Source organism: Salvelinus namaycush, chromosome 20 (genome assembly GCF_016432855.1).
Source record: "Salvelinus namaycush isolate Seneca chromosome 20, SaNama_1.0, whole genome shotgun sequence".
NCBI classification, from domain to species: Eukaryota; Metazoa; Chordata; class Actinopteri; order Salmoniformes; family Salmonidae; genus Salvelinus; species Salvelinus namaycush.
The window spans coordinates 3,888,087-3,893,724 of record NC_052326.1 but is presented as its reverse complement, the minus strand read 5'-3'; positions in this window follow the sequence as shown (position 1 = coordinate 3,893,724).

Sequence of the window (5,638 nt, the reverse complement as noted above, 5' to 3'; positions counted from 1 at the left end):
TGTCTCAGGGAGATTTGGCAAATTGTTTCCAATTATCACCATGTATTAATACACACGTATACATGTGTAGAATTGGACAAATATAGCACCTAATTATAGATTGAGGGAAATATATCACACAGTATCCAGAATTTAGGACTGGCACCCTGTCATTACCATTGGTTGGTGTACCACACTGCATAGGCCTACGCCTTAGATAGTTTGCTCCAGTAGGTGGCAACCAAAATCAAATGAAAGACTGATATAAAATTAATACAACAGATACAACATCAAGTAAGTTCTTATGAGTCTCTTTGTATAAAATAAAACAATACAATTTTACAATGAGAAAGCAAAAAAAAAAAAATTGCATAAATGTTGTGGGATGTACCCATTGAATTTCACCTAGATGGCAGAGGGAATCATAATGGAAATGGTTGTCGAATTTGAAACGAGAAGTGGAGTTGGAGAAGATGAATGAACATAAGTAGCGTCTAAGAATGGAATGGAATTCTTGGGATGCGATTTTTGAATATCAAAGTTTGGATGACCGTTGTAGGAGGTACCCATTGAATTTCACCCGGATGGCAGTGGGAATCATAATTGAAGTGGATGTTAAATCTGAAACGAGAAGTGGCGTTGGAGAAGATAAATGGACATCAATAGTGTCTAAGAATGTAATGAAAAATAAAAAAGTATTGAAAGTGTATGTCAGACAAGGATTTGTTTCTTCTTGGGATGCAAATTTTTTAATAAGTATGTTTATATGGGAGATCCGTTTGGGGTCTGGAAGAGGGTGAATTGTTTACTGGGAAAAGTGAAATCCATTAGAGAGACCAGGAGTGAGCTTGTCCTGATTAACTGTGTCTGAGGAATAGAGGAAGAAGACAGTGGACCTCAAAAGAAATGTGTCATCTGAAGTATTGTGCTTCGAACTCATGAGTAGGGCACCTGTTAAAAGATCCCGGGGTTGGGTTTCTACTAAGCTAACATAAGGAATTGTTTTAAGATGGTCATACCAAGGATCATTGGTGGGGGGAGGGACGAATCCTTTGTCCTCTCAGTGTGGTGGATTGGAATGTATGGTGGGCCTATGGAGAATCTACCTCAGAACAGAAACATGCAATAAATGGACGTTGGAACATTATATTTCATCAGCCAAAATGGTGGTAACAATGATAGATGGAATATGAAAATGAATGTTTTTGTTATGTTATTAAAAGTTAAATGATAACGTTACAACGAAAACATTGTAACTTGAAGCGTTTCATAATATGTACATGAAGCTTACATACTGTGCGTTGTGTAGAAAATAACCAGATCAAAGAGAATGTTTTTGTAACAATTAACTATGATTTTAGTTGTCTAACGAGATCGTAGTACATTGTGATACCTTGCCTCGTAACTAGATATGCCCCAGAGAACTAGCCATAAAGACGGAAACGCCCCTTTGTGACCCGGGGGTATAAAACATTGTTAATTAAGAATTGACATATCAGACTAAAACTGACCCAGCTGCAGCGTGATCTAAGATTAGCCTCCTCAGAAGTCCACTCTTACAAAACGAGCGCAAGGGAACAGACCCCTAAGAGAAAGGACACTGACATCGTGTGGACAATCAGAGACTTACACCCAGTAACGAAGGAGGTGATGCCATCGGAGTAGAAGGTCATGGCTAAACCTCCTAAGCGGAACTCGGTCCACGAAGAGATACCCAATGGAGATCTGCAACAAGTAATTACATCATTATAATTCTGACACATAAGAGCGGCCATTCGGGGCAAGGTGTTAGGGCTAAATTAAGCATACTTTACAAATGTATCCAAGAGTGTTTTTCTCTCGTGCACTTTCTCTCTCGCCCTCTTTCTAAATCCCCATCTTGTGTAACACGTGTCATATTGTGTTGGTCCGCTAGGGACCTGTTTCATTGTACTACGTTCTAATCAATAGCCTAGACTGTGTGTTTGTTTATGTTTATCTTATATTATCATTTAACTTGTTAGTAAATAAATAATCAACTCAATTGGTGTGGTATGGAATGTTTTCGTGAGACCCGGGTTTGCACAGATTTACAAATTATTCTACGTTCAGGATGAGACTGTAGAGGAAATTAATTAATTTGCGACTGCTGTAAAATCAATATTCTGATATTCTTTGAATTCATTTGGGAAACGGAAACTCATTAAACAAACTTTTCCCATGGTTCCCCAGGTTACTGAGTTAATGATTACCTGATTAATCTAATCACGTAATTATAAACATAGTTAATTATTCGATAAACAGCAGTCGTCACATTAACGATATAAAGTCACGATACCATGCAAAAACAGATATCTCTAGCTTACACAGACGGATTTTGATGTGGATTTTTTTGAATGCTAATTAGATTTCAGTGGGGAGGCGAGGGGTTAAGGGAGTCATCTCCAGGGTGTCGATGGAAGTTAAGGAGGATAAATTCGCAGCGAGAATCCCAGGTATGGTAAGTGCCCTTCACTTGACCCGCTTGACGGAAGATCAGATTGAAGAACAGCCGTGCTGCAGTTGTGGTGGGGATTATGACCCAGAGTTTGTGGGGTGCCCTGTAAGGGTGAAGAAGGTTGATGTGGCAGTCCATCAAATCTCCTATGGGGAGGTAATCAAAATAATTGAGAGAGCAAGTGACACAAGTGTTGAAGAGATGGTAGTGTGGGGCACAGCCCATAGTGAATATTTGTCAACCAAGAGAACCAGATACGCTGTATGTAAAGAAAATTTATTTTTTTCGTGTTCATTGCAACTGTGATAAACTGCAAGGCTCAAGTAGCAAGGTAGTCAAATAAATTGGACATCATTGTGGGTGCGGCAGGAAAGTGTCTGGGTCTTCAGGAATTCAGTGGAAGATTTGATTGAGTTTTTGATGATGGAAGAAGTGCTTCCCTCCCAGGCTCCTGAGGGATGAGGCATGGATTAAAGAGACCATTTTGTTTTTGTTTTTGTTTTACGTTGTTTGGAATATTATGAGTGTGTTTTTCACCCTTCCCCTTTTTGCCTTATTTTGACGTTAAAGCTTCCCAGTTTTCACCACACCATGTAGGTGGCGGAAATAGACAATAATAGGGTGTAGTCCGCCATAAAACCCCACAGAAGAAGAACATGACCGGTTGGGGAATTGTCTGACATCACAACCTGTGCCGCTCCATTTTGGGGACACCAACCCAGTTAGCAATGAGCATTCGGTAGGCAGGCGTCCCGCCAGGGTGATAGAGTGCTCTGCGACAGCTTTTTTGCCCATCGGCCTCACTCACGGGCATAGCTGCGGGGAGTAAGGGTGCTGCAGCACCCCTAAAAAATCATTAAAAAAAATATTCTTAATACATGTTTTATAATGTGCATTGAGTTACGTGCATTGGGCCTTTACTAGTATTAGCAGTCTTCTCCCCTTCATCTACACTGATTGTATTTGTATTTATTAGGGATCCCCATTAGCTGCGGGTCCAAACGGCACTTACAGTTGAAGTCGGAAGTTTACAAAGACCTGAGCCAAATACATTTAAACTCAGTTTTTCACAATTCCTGACATATAATCCTAGTCAAAATTCCCTGTTTTAGGGCAGTTAGGATCACCACATTATTTTAAGAATATGAAATGTCAAAATAATAGTAGAGAGAACGATTTATTTCAGCTTTTATTTCTTTCATCACATTCCCAGTGGGTCAGAAGTTTACGTACACTCAATTAGTATTTGGTAGGATTGCCTTTAAATTGTTTAACTTTGGTCAAATGTTTGGGTGAATTTTGGCCCATTCCTCCCCACAGAGCTGTTGTAACTGAATCAGGTTTGTAGGCCTCCTTGCTCGCACACACTTTTCCAGTTCTGGCCCACAAATTGTCTATAGGATTGAGGTCAGGGCTTACAGTGTGCTGCAAAAATTAACCGTGTCGTTTATTTCTGCAGGCTATAGGTTGCTTGCATGAGATTAAATGTTTTGCTCTATTGAATAAGTTATTATTCAATTTACATCTCAATTAGACCGATCAGGTTGAATAAAGTTAAAATTCCAGGGTAAATAAAAAATGATTAACCTGGTTAAATAAAAATAAAGTTTAAATTGGTCTTTGCATGCAACAAACCTATAGGCATATGCGTTTTCATTACAAAAAAAATAAATGTTTTTGCCTTTATACTGTGTAAAATGAACTTGCACTCCAAAAAATCCCATTCTAACAAAAACAAGTTTAAATGCCTTTATTATACTGTATATATATATATATATATATATATATATATATATATATATATATATATAAAGACTTATTTTTATAAATCAGCTCGCCGGCACACAACACACACCCGTGGCCCAAACTGGGGAGAGGAGAGGAACTTTAACAATAAATTTGAGCAAGTAAGACTGATTATATAGCCTAGAATATAATGACCAGTTGTCAGTCTGACCACCGGCTTCTGCCCGCAGCATGAAAAATGCCGACCATGCTGCAATGATCTCTGTCGGGCCCATGGTCCCGTGAGCATCCCACAGTAAATGCAGCCCTTCTACCCCAATGCAATGGCCAAGCTACCCCATAGCTATCCCAGTGAAACTTTCATAATGCCGCCACTGAGCAGGACTGTGGGGTTCTAAGGGCTCAAACACAACAATAGCTTTTGCTGGCCAAGAGATAGGCTAATGGATTTGCTCATTGGTAGTGTGTTAAGACAATAAGAAATACTGTGCTATCAAACATCCCATATTTTATAGATTTGAAGAAATTGACAAAACTCATAATGATATAAAATAAATAAAAACTCCTTGATTACAAGAACAGGCTGGCAGTTTGAATAGCATTAACATAAATTACCATAAACATTGTAGCCTAGATTTAAAAAATGGGGATTAATGGTGAACATTTACTGGTGATACAATCAGTGTTTGACGTGGACTGAAATAGGTGCCAGTAACCTGTTCATTTTGGTTGCTGGTAGGCTACTGTTTATACACAATACCTTTGAGCTAATATTCTATATGAGGAACAGGAGCTCAGTAGAACATTTGAGGTGCCGGTAGGCTACTCAGCTCTGGTGAACTCCTGCCCAAGTCAAGCACTGGATATACAATGCATGTATGTATAAAGACCACTTGACTTTTTCCACATGTTGTTACGTTACAGCCTTATTTTAAAATGGATTAAATCGTGTTTTCCACCTCATCAATCTACACACAATATCCCATAATGACAAAGCAAAAACAGGTTTAACGTTTTTTTTTCAAATGTATTGAAAATAAAAAACTGAAATATCACATTTACATAATTATTCAGACACTTTACTCAGTGCTTTGTTGTAGCACCTGTCATGGAAATTCTTACACAGGGACACTAGAAGGCGATCTTAAATTAATCATTGTTTATTATCAGCGCACGGTAGAGGTTCCAACAACTCAATGCACCATAGTACACATCAATCAGGAGCTCTGCCTGGGCAGTCTCAGCAGTTGTCTTATATACGACTATACACAGACAAGTTATATTTGCATGATTTAGCATAATTAATCAATCATTACCGTTTTGTTTCATTCATGTGACAGACCAATACTGTTCCATAACATGTGACAGACCAACACCTCACGGGGCTTCTTCTCCCTAAGCTGAGACCTTGAAACTGAGATATCTTTCGTTCATTCT